This window comes from Natator depressus, chromosome 5 (genome assembly GCF_965152275.1).
Source record: "Natator depressus isolate rNatDep1 chromosome 5, rNatDep2.hap1, whole genome shotgun sequence".
Taxonomy (NCBI): Eukaryota; Metazoa; Chordata; order Testudines; family Cheloniidae; genus Natator; species Natator depressus.
Window position 1 is genome coordinate 5,698,416 of NC_134238.1, and position 24,151 is coordinate 5,722,566.

The following is a 24,151-nucleotide window of genomic DNA, read 5'->3' on the forward strand; positions in this document are numbered from 1 at the left end:
CAAAATATCCCTCTGGACTTGGAAAACCCTTGTCTTTAAGGATATCCTGATAATTGTCTCCTCTTTAATATGTAAGATGGGTTGCCCAAGATGAGAACAAAAGAAGTGAGACCAGTTGCAAATCTACAGGTCCCCAATTGGTCTACCAGTCAGACTTAAAAAGGGCTCTTATTAATGAGTTTGCATTGAACATTTTTGAGCTGATGGATTACACTATCACCTGTTAAGCACATATCTGGTGGTCATCCCCAGGGTGGATACAGATGCTGGAAGTGGTGCAGTTTTCTTGTATCACATAATGTTTAAAGTTATCAGGAATCCAATTTGAAAAAATCATAAACCCCTCAAAAGGGCCATAATTCAAAGAAATGTAGTCTACTTTTGGCAGAAAGCTTTTGAATACAATTGATAATACAACTATGTACTCAAAATAGTGCTGTTTTGGAAAGTTTGGATAATATGTAGCCCTAGGTGATAGATCTTACGCATTTTCCCATATTTTTTTTGCCTTCAGTTAAAGCAAAAGTTTGTAGTCACAAGACAATATGAGTTTATACTCTGAAATGCATCAAAATATGTCATTATCTATAGAATAGACTGATCTGAGAAGTTTTTCTGTCTTCTATTTTTATGAAGTTATGTAGATAATAAGACTCCTAACGATAAAATGTTTTCAATGTTTAAAATGCTCTGGCAGGCTTCATGAACAGTGCCAATCACTCCACCAGCTCATGATCACTCATGTTACCCAAGGACAACACTGTTCAATACATTTCTGTATTGATACTGATGGACTACAGAGCACCAAAGAGAGGGGATAACATATCTGTGGATCCTGAGACATTTCCAGAGATGATTCTACTTGACTTCTAATGTGGTCATGTGAATTATGCTAGATGGGATTGTGTAAATGTAGCAGAAGCCAGACTTCTGGAGGAAGAGAGGCCAGATATATATCACACCCTAATTGATAGTCAGGGGCCAGTATACTGCACTGTCAGACCCTTCAGTGGTGTACGGCATAACATGGCCATTGAGCAATCTCTTAACAAAGACTGTGGGAAGCACCATCATCTTTAGACAAAAGATAAAGCTCTTTCCAGGTATTACCTGATTCCACACCTGGAGAAGAGCTCTGTGTGGCTCAAAAGCTTGTCTTTCTCACCAACAGAAGTTTATAAGATGGATCCAGCTGACACCTTGGCTGTTCCTATTCTTGTAGAGAAACCACCAAGCACAACAGGGGAACTTTGCAAGCTGCTAGATTTCCTCACCTACTATCAGAGTTACATGCAAGACTTTTCGTGAAAGCAAAGTCATTATATGACTTATTGACTGTTCCACTGGGATCTGACACACAATGCTCTCAAAAGTGGAGTAAAAAACAAAGCCAAAGGATAAGGAAAGGGATCTGAACAAATACCCTCCCGAACAGCCAGTTACCTGGACTGAACAACTTCGCAAAAGGTTTCAAACAAGCTGATTGACTCTCCTGATTTTGCCTTACCATTTATCCTCTATGTAAATACTTTTAATAAAGGACTAGTTACGGTCTTATACCAACATTAGGAAGAGAAACTAAGAGGCATTGGCTGTGGGTCAAGAGCACTAACTGCATCAGAGAAGAATGATCCCTTCACTCATGAAAACTGGAGTTTCTACTGCAACTTCTACTACCTGTGTGTACAAGCTGTTGTTTTGTTGGAAGATGGCAAGAGATTAATAAAATGCTCCTGTTTTCAAACAGCCCCTGGCCAGGGAGTGTAGCTGATTTGTGTAGATGAGAGGGATGGAAGGACGAACGATGAAAGTGTGTATGAATGAGCTGTTGGCAGGAGTGCTGTAGTCAAGATTTACACACAACCTGTGTGTCCATGGACTGAACCCAAGAGGCAGTCATGCTGTTCTGATCATTATTCCCTTACACTTTCAGTGGTTTGGAAACTTTTTGTCCAGTCCTCTGATTGTCTGCTAGATGCGCCCCTCCCCCCACCCCAACTGCTGCAACTCCTGATTTGGAGCACCTGGTGCTGGTGACAGACTACTGGACTATGGATCTGAGCCACTCTTGATCTATAGGCTAATATGGTCCCCATCACTGTAGCATCTGAGCAGCTCACTATCTTTTAATGTATTTATATTCACAACACCCCTGGGAGGGGGGCTGTGCTACTATCCCCATTTTAGAGATGGGGAGCTGAGGCACAGAGAGACTGACATTTCGTGCTGCTCCATGTGTGACATTCATCACTGACTACCCCCTGCCCCAGGACCCTCTCCCTGAGCATTGGGAGCAGGTGAGGGAGGAAGGGATAACCAGGAGGGTTTGTAGCCTGCCAAGCAGAACTGGGAGGTTTGGGGACCTAGGGGGAAGAAACACAAAATTACATTATTGGGGAGAAGGGGAAATTTTAGAAACCCTAGCTGCGGTTCATGTGTGTTGTCTCCATCCAGTTCTCACACTCGGGTTCTCTCTGTCCATCCCTCCCTCACACACTCATGATCTCTCACAAAAATCACTTACTGCTCCCCTTACCCAAAATTCAGTTATTGCCACTTCTGCCCCCACAATCAATTGCTTCTCGCCACCCTCTGCTTTAGCTACTAGATCACATTCCCAAAGCCAGGGGTTGAACTCAGGAGTCCTGACTATCTGCCCAGCCTTGCTCTAACCACTGCTGGCACCTTGCTCCTACAGCCAGATGTAAAATCAGGAGGGTTCCCAGGCCTGTGTGGGATCCAACCTGTGATGGGTTGGGTCACAGAAATCCCCTTGGGGCTGCCAATTGATGTGCCAAGACTACTTCTGTCCCGGCTTTCCCTGCCAGCTTGGGACTCCAGCACCCTTTCTTGTTGAGCCAGACATGGCAGTGTGCTCCAACACAGCCGCAGGGTCTGAACCACGTGCCCCAAAGCTGCAGACTTAACTAAAAGCAGCTTAAGAAGTGTTCCTGTCTTTAACACTCAGATGCTCAACTCCCAATGGGGTCCAAACCGCAAATAAATCTGTTTTACCCTGTATAAAGCTTATACAGGGTAAACTCATAAATTGTTCGCCCTCTATAACACTGATAGAGAGATAGGCACAGCAGTTTGCCTCCCCCCCCCCGCAGATATTAATACATACTCTAGGTTAATTAATAAGTTAAAAGTGATTTTATTAAATACAGAAAGTAGTATTTAAGTGGTTCTAAGTAGTAACAGACAGAACAAAGTGAATTACCAAGCAAAATAAATAAAATAGAGCACGCAAGTCTATGTCTAAGAAAACTAAATTCCTCACCCTTAGAGGAATTCCAGTAAGCTTCCTTCTACAGACTAGTCTCCTTCTAGTCTGGGTCCAGCAATCACTCACACCCCCTGTAGTTACTTTCCTTTGTTCCAGTTTCTTTCAGGTATCCTTGGGGGTGGAGAGGCTCTCTCTTAGCCAGCTGAAGACAAAATGGAGGGGTCTCCCAAAGGCTTAAATAGACTTTCTCTTGTGGGTGGAGACCCCCTCCTCTCTCCTATGCAAAGTCCAGCTACAAGATGGAGTTTTGGAGTCACATGGGCAAGTCACATGTCCACACATGACTCAAAACTTACAGGTAGCAGCCATGGCTCACATGCTAGCTTGAATGTCCTCATGTAGACTTCTTATGTGGATTGGAGCCTCCCAAGATCCATTGTCCCCTAAGTGCTTCTTGACTTAATTTGCACATTCCTTTCTCAAGAAGCTGACCAAATGCTTTAAAAAGGCTACTTAAAACTCAAGCCAGTACACAGCCAATATTCATAACTTCGAATACAAAACTGATACATGCATACAAATAGGATTAATAGATTCAGTAGATCATAACCTTTACACAGATATGTTACATGGCATATGTAGCATAAAACATATTCCACTTATGTCATATATATATTCATAAGCATATTTCCACAAAGCCTTATGGGGTGCACCGTCACACAACCCACAATGCTGCCTCTGAGTAAATTGTGTGATTTTGTGTTGTGTTTTATATTCCCAAAGAGAATTTGTCAGTGTTCCCGTAGCATCTGTCCCTGTTGGAAATGGTAGGGAGAACAAAAACTGACACTGGCAGCAAAACAAATTTTGGAGCTTCTTAATGCTCCCTCCATATTACACCAGAGCAGGGCAGCTGAGCTGGGTTGTGGGGGTGGGAGTGGCGGGGGGGGGGAGAGAATGATGGAACTGAGAGAGACTGACTAACTTATTAATACCACAGAGAGAGACTAATTCACTTCAGGGAAGCACTCCAGATTAAAACATACACATCGTCAGTGACACACCACCTCCATATTGGTACACATAACAAAATTCATGTGGTGGGGGTGGGGCTGAGGGATTCGGAGTTTGGGAGGGGGCTCAGGGCTGGGGCAGAGGGTTTTGGGTGCAGGAGTGTGAGGGCGCTGGCTGGGGGTGCTGGCTCTGGGGTGGGGCCGAGGCTCAGGGCTGGGGCAGAGGGTTGGGGTGTGGGCTCTAGAGTGGGGTAGAGGGTTGCGGGGGTGAGGGCTCCAGCTGGGGGTGTGGCCTCTGGGATGGGTCCAGGGATGAGGAGTTTGGGGTGCAGGCTGCTTCGGGGCTATGGTGGGGAGAGATGACTGCCCTCAGCTCTCTCTCCCTGCAGCAGCACCTGGGCTCTCGGGGAGAGAAGCTTGTCCCTGTCATGGTAGGTCTGGGCCGGGGCTGGGTTCTGGCCAGTCCCGGGCGGGCGGGTTCCCTGAGCGCCTCTGCGGCACTTAATAGGCATCCGCGCAGCTTACAGGAACTTAGCACATCGTATGATCAAAAGAACACAAGCATTTTCCTAGTTGCTCCAGAAACGACACTGTAATTAATAAGCCTGTATGATGCAGTGAGCTGACTGCACCATTTCACTTCCTGTCCTAAACTGTTGGGCTGTGCTGCCATGCTGCATTGCACCTCAGAGGTGGCTGCCTTTCAGTGGTTGGTGGAATGATACATAGTTTGTGCCATTATTAAAGCACACTGAAGTCCTTTGGAATGCAAACTCTACCAGTTATTGTAGTTGGTAATAAGAATAGGGTTGGAACAGGTTTTGAAACACAAACTTCTTCTGAAAGAGATTGAAGCAACAGCCTCAGCAAACTCTGAGGGTATAATAATCTTCAGATAATTAATACACAGAGTCTGGCTTGGCATTAATTCTATCAGGGTGTAGAAAGGAGGTAGGAGGACACATGACTATATATTATCATTCATTATTTTCACAGCATTATCCCTATTTTACAGATTGGAAACAGAAAGTGAGGCACAGAGAGATAAAGTGACTTGCCCAAGGTCACACAGGAAGTGTGTGGCAGAGCAGGGACTCAAATTCAAATCTCCAAAGTCACAGACTTCTGCCCTACCCACTCGACCACCCTTCCTCTCAGTGTGCCCAGGTGTTTCTAATGCACCTCTCATCACAGAATCTAAGTCACCATTAAGAACATAGGAACGGCCATACTGAATCAGACCCATGGTTCATCTAGTGCAGCATCCTGTATTCTGACAGTGGCCAATGCCAGATGCTTCAGAGGGAATGAACACAACAGGGCAATTATTAAGTGATCCATCCCCTGTCATCCACTCCCAGCTTCTGGCAGTCAGAGGTTTAGGGACACCGAGAGCATGGGATTGTGTCCCTGAGCATTCTGGCTAATAGCCATTGATGGACCTATCCTCCAGGAACTCCCCTGGCACCAGTTCCACAGGTTGACTGTGCATTGTGTGAAGAAGTACTTCCTTTTTGTTTGTTTTAAACCTGCTGCCCCATTAATTTCATCGTGTGACCCCTGGTTCTTATGCTATGTGAAGGAGTAAATAACTCGTCCTTATTCACGTTCTCCACACCAGTCAAGATTTTATAGACCTGTCTCATATCAAAAGTCATCTCTTTTCCAAGCTGAACATTCCCTGTCTTTTTAATTTCTCCTCATATGGAAGCTGTTCCATACCTCTGCTTATTTTTATTGCCCTTCTCTGTACCTTTTCCAATTCTAAAATATTTTTTTTGAGGTGAGGTGACCAGAACTGCATGCAGCCTTCAACATGAGGGCGTACCATGGATTTATATAGTGGCATTATGATATTTAGTGTCTTATTATCCTTCCCTTTCCTAATGATTCTTAACATTGTTTGCTTTTCTGACGGTCACTGTACATTGAGTTCCTTGCCATCACTATGTTTTTCTTTCTTAAATGTGATCTATTTAATATCTGGGATGAGACCCGGAGCATAAAACTATGACAATGAAAACCCAGCCAAACAGAGCTCAGACTAAATGAGACACCCCTCATGAAATTGCCTTCCCCAGGTATCATATGTCAGGGCCGTTGCCTCAAGATTTCAGGTAGTTGAGGAAGACAAATGCTTTGGGGAGACAACCTTCCCTGCCTTGCCCCCCTCCTGCTGGCATAAGAAGGAGAAATAAAAAGAGTGCCAGGGGCTTTATAGTGTAAGAGGACTGAACTTAGTTACTGAAACTGAGTGGGTTTTTTTGGTTGGCCCTCTCCCAGTATCAAAATAAAGGGGAAGGGCCAATGAGAAATCAAGAGCCTGAGACTGACAGTCCCCAGGTCCAATGGGAAGAGGCCAGTGCTCCAGGTCATCCTGATTGACAGGACAGGCAGGCCCGTGAGGGAGTCAGGAGCCTGGGGTCCCCTCCTCTGTGTGAGCTGGAGCTGCTTGAGCCAGAGTAGGGCAGAGCTAAGGGGAGAGAAGCCGTCCAAGCTGAGCTGGAGGCAAAGCAGCAGCTGCCAGAGCCGGGGGAGCTGGAGCAGTGCAGACCAGCTGTGCCGACAATGAACCAGGTCTGCGCTGCGGCAGGGAGCTGCTGGCCCAGAGCTGGGGAGCGGACACTGCGGGTGCCACAAGTAACACCGAAGCCAAGTGTGGTGAGCAGCTGGGGAGAGCGAGGGGGGACCCTGGGCAGAGGACTCAGTGCAGAGAGATGTTGTCAGACAAGAGGGCTTGCAGGCTGGGCGCGGAGGTGGATTATGAGCCCAATAGAAGGGCTGATGCTGAGGAGAAGGATCCTGCCACCTAGAGCTTGAGGGTGTGTGGCCACCGCGAGAGCAGGTATCCTACCCATGGAATCACCGCAGCACAGCCAGGCTCTGGGAGGGAGGCCTGCGATGTGTGAGGAACAGACTGTGACCTGCCCTTACGGCCCAGAGCCGGCTGTTTGTGGTGCCCACATGCCCACAGGGTGGGGTTTCCGTTTGTTTCTTACTGTTCTTACAGTTACTGTTTAATAAACTGTATTTGGTTTGAACTGAATGCACTGATCAGTGGGTCAGGGAAGTGGCCGGAGTGGAGAGAGCACCCTGCAGTGGGGGAACTGTAGACCCTGTCCTAAGTGGCCACGATGAGACTGAGGGTTAAGTCTCCCCGGGATTCTGGGCCCAGCCTCGTTGGGGTTACGAGGAGTCAGCCACATGGGAGAGTGGAAGGGGAGCCCTCAAGGTCAGACAGGTCTCTGGGTAAAGGGAGTGGGAGCGAGGTCTCAGATACCATCAGGTTAGTGTAGAAGCCAGGAAAGCTCCCCACAATAGTGGGACAATTCCCCTGCTTACAATAGGTTGTTTTTACTCAAACCCAAAAAGTGAACTGGGCCAAATTCTCTCCCATCAGCATCACTGACTTCAACAGGGGGGGCTTGGGTGTAAATGAATGCAGGAAATGGCCCCTTGATTAAAGAATTTCTGGCCAGCTGGGATTGGGGCAATTATGGTACAGCTACACTGCAACAAACAAAAAAACCCACTGCAGTGAGTCTCAGAGGTTGGGTCAACTGACTTGCCAAAGCTAAAAACAGCAGTGTAGATGTTCCTACTTGGGCTGGAGCCTGGGATCTGAAACCCATTGAGGGAAGAGGGTCCCAGAGCCTGCACTCCAGCCTGAGCACGAATGTCTACATCGCAATTTTATAGACCCGCAGCCTGGGCCCTGAGAACTTGAGAGCTGACACGGGGCAGTGGTGGGTGGTTCATTGTAGTGTAGACATACCCATAGATTCGTCTTCTTCTCCAGGTGTGTGCCAAGGCAAGAACAGATTCTTGCCCCCCACTCATAGGTTCTCAGCCCTGATCTACCTAGGAGGTAGAGGGGACCTGCTACTGTCTTAGTTTCTTGCAAAGCTCTCCCACCCTCCTGCTTCTCAGTGCTTGATGCTAAGGATACTTTGGAGCTTCCAGCTGTCTATGCCCTTTGCTCTGAGTCCCAGTTCTTACATAAACTACACCTGGCTCACTGCACAAGTTTGCATGATTTTATCAGAGAGAACATTTTTCTGGACTTCCAGCGGTGATAGTATTTATTTAACGTACTAACCCTCCACCCCCGTTAATCATTTACACAGACCATGCAATTATAACATATGGATGTTGAACACGGAATACAAGTGCTCTTTATGGGGTCTTCTGTATGTGGAATAGCTTGATACTTCTAGTGGCTCACTCATTCAGCATTTTTCCAGCTCTGATAGCATCTTGGGTTCAAAGCAACTCTGTGCACACTTTTTAATTCTTAAACATATTTCTTATGCTTTCATGTGTAACATATCGCTACTGTATGTTACATTATTGACTACAGACCTCTATCCGCTTCTCTGTTTCCACCCTCTCCTCCTGTTCTGCCTTCAGCCATTCCAGTTTGGCCTGTGATCTTATCAGGTTTCAAATGCGAAGCAGGATGTGTCACTCCTGGTCAATGTTTGCATAGGAAACCTCCCAATAAAACCCAAGTTGCTGCACTACAGTAAGTGTTGCTGGCAGTTTAATCTCAGGGTGTTCTTCCTTTTGAGTCAGGGCTCAGTCAATGCCCTAATATGGCTTTAAGGGGTGCTGTGCCCATGGCGTGTGAAGGGTAATGCGCAGGCAACGGTTAAAAGACCCTGGCAGTTTTCACAAGAGGTAATAGGCACGTTACCTGGAGTTGAGTGAATAAAGTGTAGGGTGATTTTTTCATTTTTTTTTTTTCCATTTTGTGAATTGTCAGCAGACAGACTGAAATTCACCAGTCCCTCCAGGCAGTCAGGGTGGCTTTAGTCAAAGGTATTTGCGATGTACATGGTTTATGTCACATGCTGGGCAGATACCAAAGAAGAAAGAAAGTCTCTTACCAGGTCCCTGGCTAAGTGATAAGTGTGCAATGATTTATAATTGGCTGCGTACACAAATGAAGCAGTTCAGAAAGTACATGGGGTCATTGCTGGTTCTGGACCATAGCCCATAGTGGTATACAGGAAAACTGGCCAGAAATCAAAGGAGATCACCATAGAGGTGTATTATAAAAGGATAATAATACCTAGCTCTTGAATAGTGCTTTAGAGCCATAGATATCAAAGTATTTTACAAAGGAAGTATCATTATCTTCATTTTACAGATGGGGAAACTGAGGCACAGAGAGGGTGAAATGGCTTGCTGAAGTTCAACCAGCAGGCAGTGTTGTCATCTCTCACAATTTTATTGTGAATCTCTTAATATTTGGTGTCTTTCATAAAGCTCTAACTACTGGAATCAGAACATTGCTTGAGAATCTCAGCTTTTAAAATATGTAAGTTTCTAGCCCTCCTAGATGCAGAGAAATCTTTGAAAATGTGAAGCGAGTGTACCATAAAGGCACTCAAAATATATTGGTTTTTTCCCTGTATTTAAAGTCTAATTTTAAGCCTACCTCATGTGTTTTGGGAGCCTGACTCATGATTTTTGAAGACTTAGGGCTGGCAGTATACTGAGCGTATCACATATGACAGGTGTTTATAAAATCATGACTGGTGTGGAGAAAGTGAATAGGGAAGTGTTATTTACCCCTTCACATAACACCAGAACTAGGGGTCACCCAATGTTTTAAACCTGCTGCCTATTAATTTCAAACATAATGAAGTACTTCTTCACACAGCACAAAAGTATATCTGGGTTCAAAAAATAATTAGATAAGTTCATGGAGGATAGCTTCATCAACGGCTATTAGCCAGGATGGGCAGGGATGCAACCCCATGCTCCAGGTGTCCCTGTACCTCCAACTGCCAGAAGCTGGGACTGGATGAGAAGGGATGTATCCCTTGCCCTATTGTGTTCATTCCCTCTGACGCACCTGGCACTAGCCACAGTCAGAAGGCAGGACGCTGGGCTAGATGGACCATTGGTCTGACCCAGCATCGCCATTTTTATGTGCAGGCCAGTGGCAGAGCTGGGGACAGAATTCAGATTTGCTGAGCCCTAAGTCCAATGCCCCCACCAGTAAGTCACACTCCCTCTTGGGACGCTGGCTGGAGTCTGTGAAGAGGGTAGTAGGAGGCAAACTCAGAAAACTGCTGACAGGGTTGGCCCAGACTTCTATTTCTTACTATGGTATTGATCGTACCTAGGAACCCCCAACTAAAGATCTGGGCCTCGTTTGGGAGATACCATGCAACATGTAACGAAGACAACCATCCCTACTCCAGAGAGCTCATTGATGTGTCAGGACAGACCCCACTGTTGCCAACTCTCATTTTATTGCGAGTAGTGATTCTGGGGATGTTTTCAACCTGTCATAAAAATGCAGAGTAGCCAATTCATGAATTTTCCCTTAATGAAAATGGCTGCCATCTTTCATTATTGTCCAAGAGGCTGAAGCTTGCACCATGGCTGCCATTTCCCTACAGTCTATCTGCAGGTGGCAGTGAGTGTGCCCCTAATAAAGATGGCTGCCAACGCCCATTGATTTTAATGCAACTGAAGCCATGCAAAATGGTTTTGATAGGGCTAGCCAGGACACTATTAGCACACGGACTGTGAGGGGCAGCGCAGACACTGTAAAAAAAGCAGAGCGAGTCTGAAGGGGGAGCAGGAGGCAGCTGTAAGGGTTTCAGGGGAAAGGGGGCAGCGGATGGGAGGGCAGGAGCTGAAGGGGAATGTGAGGACTGGAAGGAGATTGTGGGGGTTTGAGATGGAGGAGATTGGGTGGTAGCTCACCCACCCTGGGGGCAGTGGAAGGGAAGAGAATCTCCTCTAAGCACATAGGGGGAAGGACACATTTTTTGCATATGTTGAGGCTGAATTTTGACCCTTAAAAATTCACACATGCTTTGGGGGCAGGTTCTTTCCCCGAAAGCTTCACAAACCTGAAGGCAACCCCCACCCGTCCACCGGCAAACACATTTATTATTTTTAAAAATTTCATGACTTTTAAGCCAGCAGAGACACACAGATACTATGTAGTGAACTAGAGAATTATTGGTTTCAGAGTAGCAGCCATGTCAGTCTGTATCCGCAAAAAGAACAGGAGGACTTGTGGCACCTTAGAGACTAACCAATTTATTTGAGCATAAGCTTTTGTGAGCTACAGCTCACTTCATCGGATGCATCTTGATCTTCCAGCTGTGATCTTCCAGAAAACACCCTCCTGGCCACTGTGGATGTAGAAGCCCTCTACACCAACATTCCACACAAAGATGGACTACAAGCCGTCAGGAACAGTATCCCCGATAATGTCACAGCAAACCTGGTGGTTGACCTTTGTGACTTTGTCCTCACCCACAACTATTTCACATTTGGGGACAATGTATACCTTCAAGTCAGCGGCACTGCTATGGATGCCCGCATGGCCCCACAGTATGCCAACATTTTTATGGCTGACTTAGAACAACGCTTCCTCAGCTCTCGTCCCCTAACACCCCCTACTCTGCTTGCGCTACATTGATGACATCTTCATCATCTGGACCCATGGAAAAGAAGCCCTTGAGGAATTCCACCATGATTTCAACAATTTCCATAACACTATCAACCTCAGCCTAGACCAGTCCACACAAGCGGTCCATTTCCTGGACACTACTGTGCTAATAAGCGATGGTCACATAAACACCACCCTATACCAGAAACCTACTGACTGCTATACTTACCTACATGCCTCCAGCTACCATCTAGGACACACCACATGATCCATTGTCTACAGCCAAGCTCTAAGCTACAACCGCATTTGCTCCAACCCCTCAGACAGAGACAAACACCTACAAGATCTCTATCAAGCATTCTTAAAACTACAATACTCACCTGCTGAAGTGAAAAAACAGATTGACAGAGCCAGAAGAGTACCCAGAAGTCACCTACCACAGGACAGGCCCAACAAAGAAAGTAACAGAACGCCACTAGCCGTCACCTTCAGCCCCCAACTTAAACCTCTCCAGCGCATCATCAAGGATCTACAACCTATCCTGAAGGACGATCCCTCACTCTCACAGATCTTGGGAGACAGGCCAGTCCTCGCTTACAGACAGCCCCCCAACCTGAAGCAAACACTCACCAGCAACCACACAACACACAACAAAAACACTAACTCAGGAACCTATCTTTGCAACAAAGCCTGTTGCCAACTCTGTCCACATATCTATTCAAGGGACACCATCATAGGACCTAATCACACCAGCCACACCATAAGAGCCTCATTCACCTGCACATCTACCAATATGATATACGCCATCATGTGCCAGCAATGCCCTCCGCCATGTACATTGGTCAAACCGGACAATCTCTACGCAAAAGAATAAATGGACACAAATCTGACATCAGGAATCATAATATTGGAAAACCGGTAGGAGAACACTTCAACCTCTCTGGCCACTCAGTAAAAGATTTAAGGGTGGCAATTTTGCAACCAAAAAGCTTCAAAAACAGACTCCAATAAGAAACTGCCGAGTTTGAATTAATATGCAAACGAGATACCATTAACTTGGGTTTGAATAGAGAGTGGGAGTGGCTGGGTCATTACACATATTGAATCTATTTCCCTAAGTTAAGTATCCTCACACCTTCTTGTCAACTGTCTAAATGGGCCATCTTGATTCTCACTACAAAAGTTTTTTTCTCCTGCTGATAATAGCTCATCTTAACTAATTAGCCTCTTACAGTTTGTATGGAAACTTCCAACTTCTCCTTATGTATATATATATCTTCTTACTATATGTTCCATTCTGTGCATCTGATGAAGTGGGCTGTAGCCCACAAAAGCTTATGCTCTAATAAATTTGTTAGTCTCTAAGGTGCCACAAGTACTCCTGTTCTTTTTAAGAGAATTATTGTCTACCTGGAAGGTGGAAGCCCCTCACTAAATTAAGTCCCTCGTACAACTCATCTTGGTCCTCTCTAGGAACTGGAGGATCAAGAACTCCGTAAGTATGTCTACACTGCAACTGGTAGCAAGCCTCCCAGCCAGGGGAAGACAGACTCACGTTATGGGGTTTGAGCTAGTGTGCTAAAAATCGCAGTATAGCTAGAGGTAGCAGAGATGGCAGCTTGAGCTAGCCGCTGGAGTATGTATCTAGAGGTCCAGGCAGGTTTGTACTCAGGTGACTAGCCTGAGCTGCTGTTTTCGGTGTGTTAGTTTGAATGGAGCTCACATTTCTGTGTACCTGAGCAAGGAAGCACACTACTCCCTGCAGAATAGATGCACCTGATGAGTTCAATTTAATTCCCCAGTTTACACTAGCTGGTGTTAAGGGAGAGCTAATGACCTGAGGACAGTAGCAAGGATCTTTGTCTGTACCAAAACAAACCCCGTGGGGCAAACCTACAACTGCAAGGATAAAGGGTAATAATTAGTTTGGGCAGTGGCCCAGAGAGGGTGAAAAATGGCTGGTTAAAGCTAGCATTTGATGTGGACTCCTGTTTCTCTAGAAGGGGTGGAGTTCTCCTGATTTAGCCAGAGTGAGAAATTAAATTAGTCAAGCACCCTACCAGCAGAGGGAGTCTGTGGACCAGAGGGGAACTGAGGCAGAGGCAATGCCTAATCCTGGAGAGGTGAGAGATCCAAGAGGGTACTTTATAAAGATGGGCGAAGTCACCCTATAAATCTGGATCCAAACTTCCTCATGTCCATAGGTTGCTCAGTTCCAGAACTTTCTGTTCAGGCTCATCTCAAGCATGGGTAGGAGGCAAGAGCACCACCTATGGACTCACTAACACCTCTCCCTGCAACTCCCTGGCTTATCCATGAGAATCTCCATCCCAGCCCTGTCAGGCCCAACCCTGTTAAGCTTCTGAGATCTCGCCAGAGCTCACAGCTTGAGGGGTTGTACTCCTGAGAGTGAAGGGTCGGGTGACAAAAGATTGCTGTGGACCTCCTGCTGTCACCATTTTCATGTCAACAACATTGTGGCCCACCTTGAAGGAGTCGTTGAGTTTCTTGGGGAAAGACAAGGGGTAAATAGCAATGCTGGGGATGAAAGATGCCATCCAGAGCCACTTACAGCTGTTGACCAAGTGTGGCAAGAGGAGACTTATGATTTAGTACATGGGCAGTTCAGAGGGAAGGATGGAGGGGCCACTGAAGCACGCTGGAATAGGCAGTTTTCAGTCATAGATGTTGCTGCCTGTTGTAATTGCTCTTGAGCAGGTACATAAACCAAACCAGCTCCAGAGCTTCCTGTGGTTTCTGTACAAGGGCCAAGAGTAATTTCCTACTTAGTAAAACAATGTTATCATAATTTCTGTGCTATAAAGACCTCTTCTCTTTTCTTCAGGAGCCAAAAGGGTTTGGGGCTAACTAGCTGGCCAGGGAAGGGTGAGAGAGACAGGGCGCTGCGGTTGGAGCTGGTGTTTCCTTGAAGCAGAGAGCTGGAGCCAGGCCTGTTTCTTGGGGAACATTGAAGGAGCAGCAGGAGACAGCTGCACAGGATGACGAGAAAAGGAGTCGGTGAAGGAGGACTAATAAAAGCTGGAATAGTAAAATACCAACCTGGATAACACTTTATATTTATATAAAGGTTCTATTTATTAATGGCTTATTCAGGGTTAATACATGTCTAGTAGATGTGGTATAGTCATGAACAGTGTGTGTTATGGGTGCTTGTAAGCATATTAATGGAAAGCAGAGATTGTTCTAAGTGATGGTTATTAGTAGGGCTAGTCGAAAAATAGCAGTGAGTTTTCGTTGAAATCAAAATTTTCTGTTAAGAACATTGAAACCAGACATTTTGTTTTGGGTCATGTTGTTTAGGGTCTGCTTGAGCCTCCATAGTTCCTCATGGGAGTTGTGATTCCAGGCCCATAACAGTGTGAGCTGGCTCCTTTAAGGAGTAAGGAGTCTCCTGTCCATGATGTGGTACCTCTAAAGAACAGGTGTTTAAGGGAGCAGCAGAGGAGCTGGCTAATGGGGGCCAGGCGGTAATCAGAGAGCTACCTCCTCAATGGGTTAAAAACCCTGCAGTTAGCTGACTTTGGGGAAGAGGGAGAGCAGGTTGTTTGGAAAGGAGAATGCAGTGCCGCTGGCTATGGGGCCCATGGATGAAAGTGGGGAGAGACAAGAGCAGTGCTGTGAAGCTCAGGTGGGTCCTGGCTAGAACCATTGTGCAGCTGGAATCTCTTAATCAGAGGGAAGCTGCAGTTGTGAATCTAGGGACCTAGACAGGAGGCAATTTGGGGGAAAAGACTCTCCAGAGAAATCAAAAGCCACAGTAGAGCTGACAGAGCTCCCTGGCTCTGAGGTTACTGGAAGGGGAAGCAGGAAACTGAAGCTCTGGCCTGAGGGTGAAATTGGAAACCCCAAGGGGGAAGGGTTTGGGCCTGAAAGGGCTGAAGTAGACTATATTTCCTAAGGACTTAATACTCTGACCACTGAGAAGGGGAACTTAGTTGAAGTACTCTGTGCTGCTAACATGTTTTGGGAGATCCAGGTGGGAATGGATACCAGGGTGCCTTCACAAGTACTCCTTTTCTTTTTTCAAGGACCTGCTTTATTGTGTGGTGGTGTGCTCTGGGATGGGACTCTGCCCTAAGGCACTTCATGCCTGTATTCTCCCCTATGGGCTGGATTGCATCTCCCATGATCCACTATGGTGTCTCCCTGTGGCCGAGATGCTGCCTTCCCAAACTCCCAGGGAAGCCTTTCCAATTGCACATGGCATTTCTTTGCTCAGTTAATTTTTCCAAAAAGAATTCGAGAGCTGGATTGACAGCAGATGGAATCAGTGTAATTACTTTCTGCATTGCCTCAGGTTGCAAATGTTCCCTCTGATGGGCTGTTTGAGATCACAGCTTCTTCAGGTGAGCAAGAATGTGTCAGACAGATCAAATTAAGGACTAAATGATTCAGACAATGAAGGGCTAAATTCAGGCTCCTACAACTAGCGAGGAGTGTGTAGGGAGTAGTGGAGCTGTTAAAGGAAGGTGGTAAATCTGTGTAAGACTGTGGCAGGCAAAGGGCCAGCAGGGGATCCTAGTGGGAGCATGTTCACCCAGCTGCCCTTATTACTACCTTTACAAAGATGGAGGTGCACTTCCTCTCCCCCAGCGTTGGCTTCTGTGTACTGAGGGTCATGTAAGGAGGCCTGTGGGCCTTGGATACACCCCGGGGGCTTGACTGCGCTACTGCTGCAATAACGATCTCTCCCTTGGGTTAGGGGAATTAGCTGCAACCTGCTGTGCAGGAGATGAGGAGGGGGGTGTTTTTGCTGCACCCTCTTCCCCCCACCCATTGAACCCCACATGGTTATCCACCATTAAACCCATAGAAATGTTCTCAACAAGAGATGCTCGTCTGACTCTCCAACCTGATCAGTGGGGGGGGTGGTTGAGGAGACTTACATTAAAGATTGTGTGGCGCTCAGATACCTGGGTAATAGGAGCCACATAGGTACCTAAACCAGATTATCATTGATACAGTATGACTGGCTAGGGGGAGAGGGGCTGAATCAGAAGGAGTTCACTTATGCCACCAGGTAGTCAGAGAACTTGTCAGCTCTGCATGGGCCCAGGTTCTTTTGAAGAGTCTCTGGGTCTGTTGATGTTTCTCCTGTGACTTCTTTTTCCACCAGCTTAACAGCTGAAATCCTGGAGATGCTGCTTTGTCCTGTTGGTGCATTGGGAACTCCCCAAAAGTCATCACCCAGAGAGTCCAGAGGACTTGTGTCTGGTGAGTCCAACTCTGGCTCCAGTAAGTGTGTGTGTAGTGAAATTCTCACCAATTAATTCCAGTGGGAGTTTAGCCTGAGTAAAACATGAGTAAGTACTTAGGGACAGCGCCTTGAGTTTGCTGTGCAGGTAGCTTACAGCTGGACTCTGCAGTGTGAATGCCCATATGTGTCTGGTAGGTTAATTGCTGATGGAAGTAAAAAATTGCTGTTTGTGGGCTAGTCTCAGCACAAACAACTCCCCTTTCTGTTTGGATCCCCTATTGTCTTGAGACATCTAGACATATGAGGGGCAGCATGGTCCAATGGAAAGAGAACTGGAGTGGGACTCTGGATACCTGAGCTCTGTTCCTTGTTCTGCTGATGAGCCGGTGTGTGACCTTGATTGTGTCACTTCCCCTCTGTGCTTCAGTTTCCCCTCCCACCTTGTATCTCTTGTGTATTTAGATTGTAAGCTCTTTGGGACAGAGAATGCCTCTTATGTATATGGAACTAGTGCAATGGGGCCTTGATTTGGGTTGGGACTCTAAATGCTACTATAATACGAATGATGACGATTTGATCCAAACAAGAGTTCCAAACTGTAACCGGCTATCCATTGTTAAGTTCTCTCAGCAGCTTTGTCCTCTAGTGTAACTTTTTTGTTTTGTTTTTCTTCCTCCTGTATACGTTTCTGACTTTGGTTTGCAGGCTTAGGCTTGTGGGCCATTTGGAGAGCATTCAATGGTGTAGTCAGATTGCTGAACTTTACATAGGAGTATCTGAATTGAGTAGTGCCTGCTACATATCCTCTGTGGAAATGATTAGCAAGATTTTGTGACCCTTTTCAATCTCCAGAGGTTTTTTCCCATTGACTTTATTGTGAAAAGCATCAGTTTGATATGAGTCCAAGAGCTTCCTTCTCGAATGGGGTGTTTGTGTTCTGGATTTGTGAAGGCTTTTGATACTTAATCACAGTCTTCCTATTGTGTACAGCACCTATGGGATATGGGTGGTCCAGGCAGGACATACTAAGGTACATTAGTGTGGGAGTACAGATCAGTAAATTTCTCATGTTGTTCTATTTGCATTCAAGCTGCTCAGCCCAGCTCCATTCTGCAGCCCTGCTTAGCAATATTTAGGCTATTCCCACGGTGCATCGTCATGAATTGATTTCACTTTTATGTCCACGGTAGATGAAGGTGTTAATGTGACAGAGTGATTCTGCCATACTAGATTCAATGCTGCCACCTCATGGAGATGAAAATGGTGAACAAAATCAGAACATGTATCCATCACTTTGGTGCCGTGGAAATGGATGTATAAGAGTACAGGACAGTCACATACATATTAGTATACAGCTTCATGTGAGAAAATAACAGTAATTAAAATTAGAAATGGACAAGATGAACTAGTCACATCTATGCTATTTCATGCAACCACTGCAGGATTGGTCCCAAGATTTCTCAACTGTTTCTCTCCTCCCTGCCCACCCACTCCAGTTTTAAAATGACTTGATCAATGTTCAGTGGGGGAGACTAAACCATAGTGCAATAGATCTCTCTCAGTTTTTTCCTTGGTCTGTAATGACATTAAATTACTACATTGTTGGAAATATCTAAGACTGCTACAAAACTGAAAGTAGAAACCTAAACTGTGTGTTTTTTTTTTTTTTAAATTGACTGACCTTTTTTGTATGTAAATAACATGCAAGTTTCCCCTCAAAGGGGCCTTTCACCTGATGGCCTCAAAATGCTTTAAAAGTAGAAGCTGGGTCTCACAGCTCCCTGGTTCTCCTCTGAGACAAGGAAGTATCACTCTTCCCATTTTACAGATGTGGACACTGAGAAATATGAAGCTTGGGGTGACTTGCCCAAGCCCACACAGGAGTTGGTGTTTGCACTGGGGTTAGATTCCCTGCTTCCCAGCCCTGTTCTCATTCTGGCTCTAAATTTGACAATACTTCAGTATCTGCTTCCACGTGGATCATACATCACTTTGCAAACAGTTATGAATGTAGCCCCCTCCCAATCCCTATTTCAAAATAAGTATCCTTATTCTTGAGTTAGAGATGCGGGGTGGATCTTGGGGTAATGACTTGCTCAGGGTCACACAGGAAGTTGGCGGGAGAGCTGGGAACAGAACCCAGCTCTCCCGACTTCACCACAAGACCATCCAGAAACTGAAGAGAATTATTTAATTAGTCCATTTTTCTACTCCTGTACCTAGTGTCCCATTCACATGGATAAAATAGCTGGCAGGAGGGCAGTAACTCTGCGGGCGGCAGCAAGGGAGAACCCCCAGCACTGGGGAAGGCCAGTGAAGAGATCAAAGTGGCAGGGGCTTTGTGGCAGCATATGATTCGTTTTCTTGTCATCTAGTGTGCCATGTGCAGTTAGCAAACAGGTGCTGTTGAGAGGCTGATCATTTACCACACCTAAGGTAAAATGAGAGGCAGTGCTCATCATTACACAAGGGTTAGCAGAAGAAATGTATCATACGTGTCTCTAGTATGACACAGCCAATCTTTGCCCAGCTAACGGCTGCATTGGCCATTTCTCGGGAGCTTGGAGGCCACACATGATGGTCACATTCTGCTCCATGTTACAAGGCCCTAGAGAGGAGCAACAGATTGTTTGTTTGATCTGGAGGAATGGGCACTGGAACCCAAAGCAGCAGGATCGAAGTGGAGCATTTCATGGCTGGATTTGTAATATCAACTGGCTGCACCAGTGTGTTAAAGATTAAAGCCAGGGCTGGCTGCGTTTCAACCACCCACAGTCTGTATTATATGTCTGATTATTTCCAATATAAAAATCTATTCATGTAGCCTTACAACACCCTTGTAATGTTGGTATTATTATCATCACTGTTGTAGCACCTAAAGGCTCCAGTTGGATCAGAGTCCCATTGTGGTAGGTTCTACCCAGAGATGGGCTCTGCCCCAAAGAGCTCCTCATCCTCCTTTTACAGAGGACGATATGAGTTCAGAAAGGATAATTCACACACAGAGCCAGGAACTGAGCCCAGCTTCCCTAAGTCCCCATCCACTGGCTTTAAATAATCAGACCATCCTTCGTCCCTAAGGAAGAACACAAGAGTTCATAATTCTGCATGAAAATCCCCTAAGGCTATATAATTTGTTACAGTTACTTCTTCACCACAGAGTGTGTGTGTGTGTAGACAGACACACATACACAAAGTAAAAGGAAAACTATGCACACTAACCTTTGATTTACATAGTCCCAGTTCGTAATTTAAAGACAATGAATAAAACCAAGCTGAATTCTTTAAGGTTCAAGCCTCCAGGGCACTTACAGAAAATTTAATTTAGTGGAGGATGGTGAATGAGATGAGTGATCAAACTAAATACTTTATTTAGAATAAAATAATTCATTAAAGCAAACAGGCATTCCAATAACCATACTCCCTTCCTGAATGTGAAGAATGGATGTAATCCTGGATGGTGCACATAATATAAAATTAGCATGCTACCCTTTCTATAATCAATGATGATAATGCTCCTTAACATTCAAGCCACCTTTTACCATATCCATATTTCTGCTACCAGAATTAAATATTTTCTACTTTCTCACTGGCTGTTTAACATTAAGCATCATCTGAATTAACATCTGTGTAAATGCAATATCAATATATAGTAGATAGTATTTTCCAAAACGTTAATGTTTTAAATAAAATGTTAGGACCAAAACATGACCTGGAGTTATGCCCTAACTTATCTCTCACTTGACTCTGAATTGTCTCACTTCACTTTACTTGTATTTTACCAGGCTTGGCGTGACTATTGTCAAGTCTGTTTTTTAGGAAATAGATTTATGGGCCTACTTACATTTCGATTTTATAACATAAGCAAGCATCATCACTCTAGGCTACAACACAAACTTACTTATTACAGCTAACTGGTTCTGCCTCACTAATGGGTGTGGTATTCGGATGTAATTGGCTCTGTCAAACTCTTGCCTTGGTCATGTCCAGACACAGACTAGTTAATCTCTGGGTGACAGGTGGCTCTGTCATGCAACCTTGTGCTGGGAAAGTGTTGCACCAGAAGCTCAGGAACAGCCATCTCTTGTTTAAATTACACCAAGAGGTGGATTTTCCTGGACAAACGGCCAAATGCATGTGGCAGCAAGTTTTTTCACTTGAGGACTTGCAAGACTGGCATTTAGATTGGAATGCTCCATGTTTGCATGTGAATTTGGCATTCAGATATCCATGTAAATACACTCAACTGGCTGCCCGGTAAATGGAGCCTGAATTCATGCAAACGCATTATATTAGTCTCTGGATCTATATGGGCAAAGTGTCACAATGCTGGGAAGCTTGTCTTGGGATGGCTTTTGGGATCTGCCATCATGCAGATCCTACTGTTAACAGAAGGGCATGTTTTCAGTTTTGCTGTGCAGCTGTATAGAGCCCAAATAGCTGATTAGGCATGCACAATCAGTAGGTTCCAGAACGGCTGGGATATTTGCTAAATCCATAGAGTGGCAGCGCTGCCGCATATATCTATGAAAACTAATAGAACTTTGGGAGAGGGTGCAGATTCTGACTTCAGTTATGCCAGAATCATACTCAGATCTCCGGTGCCTTAACCATGAGACCCATCCAGTAAATTTCCCACTGTTCTTTTAAAAAAAAAAATTACTGGTGGAGGGACGGCTTTTGATTAACAAAATATTAACCTGGCCTTGGAAACACCCTACCTTCAGTGACACTCTGAGAATCGACGCATCTCTAATATACAGGGTGGGTCACTCATGGTAAGAACAAGAGATGTGAAATCTGTTTCAAATTTACAGCTCTCCAGTGCTCTCCAGAGCAGAGGATCTGGGGTCATGGAACATGTTGTCTCTTGTCAGTTGCCATATACTTGCAATAAAACTTCACAAGATTAGATACCACAAAGAAGGTCTGAAAACATAACAGATTCTTCAATAACAGGAATTAATGGTGACAGGACAACTCATGTTTGACTGATGCTGTTCGATCAGTTAGGAAAGGTGACTGACAGTCGGCTGGCTAATGAGTGGCTGGCGGGGTGGCCAGCGGAGAGGGACGAGCGGCTGGCGGGGCGGTCAGCCAGCACAAGTGCTCAGATTGCGGAGCAAGCAAGATGCCGTCTTCCCCAGGTGGGAGGTGAACTCACACAGATGCACCTCTGAACCCTGACTAAGGACAACCACTGTGAGTAGGGTGTGGTGAGGGAGCAGAGGAGGGCACAGAAAAGGAACTTTTGGTTCTAGAACTCAAGAACACGAGGCAGAAGACTGCCCTACGCACTCGGGGGTGGGTGTCCTGCTCACAGTTTTATTATTATGAATCCTGCTTGTGGCATTTTCCCTAATTAATGTCAGGTGACTTGTCTCCTTTCATTAAACATTTCTTTTGTACACTCAGACTCAGGGCTTTGATTAGGATGATTAAGAGTAACATGAGCTCTTGTTTGCAGAAGAGACACCTCTGTCATTAAATCAGCTAGGAGAGTGGCGTTCAGGGCCCAGTCCTGTGAGCCCTCTGTGTACAGGACTCCCATCTATTTCAGTGGGAGCTCTGCATTCAGAGGACTGGTTTTGTAGGACCTAGAACAGTTGCTTCCCATAGTTCCCCATCACACCACACATACAGGCACTAAAGTTATCAGTAGCACTTGACTCAAAACCTTCAACCCTCAAAACAAAGGCCTCTCTTACTTAAGCTAAGGGAGCGTCCACACTGAAGAAAATTAAGAAAGCGCTCACGATCAAAAACAGAACCGTCAGGGAGGCACTGGCTGAGTTATTGGGGACACTACTCCTGATGGTAAGGAAGAGAGACCCTTAGTGAAAGTGTGTGTGCATGGCTGATGTGTACATTTCTCTAGTGAACTGCAGGTTCAGCAATGTGCTGTTCTCATTCTGTATCCCCTTCAGTGCCTGTAGCGCTGGCAGGTTATTAATGGTTAACTTTAAGCTGTGGTTAGCATGTCTGGCAGTTTTGTGTGAGCCTTGAGAGTCTATCAAAATGCTCCAAGGGGAAAGAGACAAGACAGAAGGTAGCAGAGGCAGAGATCAGGAGAATCAGGAATGGAGCAGCCTGGGAATGAAATGACCATTCTAATTCTCTTTTACGAAAGAACAAACAACATATTGTAAATGTCACCAAGCAGCAGCGAATTGTTAGCAAAACGCTGGTTATGTCAAGGTGGCACCTGTGCTGATTCTCTCTCTGCACACATAATGGAGGTCAGTATTATTATCCCCACTATACAGATGGAGAAACTGGCAGAGAAGTGAAGTGTCTTGTCCAAGAGGACAGTGAGCCAATGGCAGGATCTGACTGCTGGGTTGGGGAGCAGACCTCTCGCCTTCTAATCCCAACTCTGATTATTACTACTTCTTAAAATCTTCTCTGTAAAATGGGAACAGGCATGTTGGGGGTTAGTTAATATTTGTAAAAACCCACTGAAGATAGAACACATTACCTGATGATTGTAATTATTGTAATTAAAGCAAACTGGGAATTAGCCTCTGGTTGCATCATCCTAGCAAATGTTGATGTCCAGATCACGCAAAATCTCCACCGTTGTTGTTGATCATACCTGGTTTTGGTGTTACTTCATACACAATAGTGACTGACAGTAGAAGCAGGTACAGGCCTTTAGTGTTTTCCAGATAGATTTCTTCCTATATAATGACAAAATGTCTTTCAATGTGTGTATTTAATGGTATCCTACCATGAGATGGACTGAGTTTCTCAGACATGCAATTGCTAATATTCTTATCATGCTGGGATAAACTTGAAATTACACAGCCCTCCTCCTTATGGCCTGTGTTTCTCCAGGTTCTTCTATCCTTTCTTTCTCTGGGAGCACCTCCCTGCAGCTCAGCCCTGATGGCCTCTTTTCAGGCTTAGGTTTCAGAGTTGTAGCCGTGTTAGTCTGTATCAGCAGAAAGAATGAGGAGTACTTGTGGCACCTTAGAGACTAACAAATTTATTTGAGCATAAGCTTTCGTGGGCTAAAGCCCACTTCATCAGATGCATGTCGTGGAAAATACAGAAGGAAGATATATATCTTTGTACAGAGAACATGAAAAAATGGGGCTTGCCATATCAGCTCTAACGAGACCAATTGATTAAGGTGGGCTATTATCAGCAGGAGGAAAAAAAAACTTTTGTACTGATAATTAGGATGGCCCATTTCAAGGGACACCATCATAGGACCTAATCACATCAGCCACACTATCAGAGGTTCATTCACCTGCACATCTACC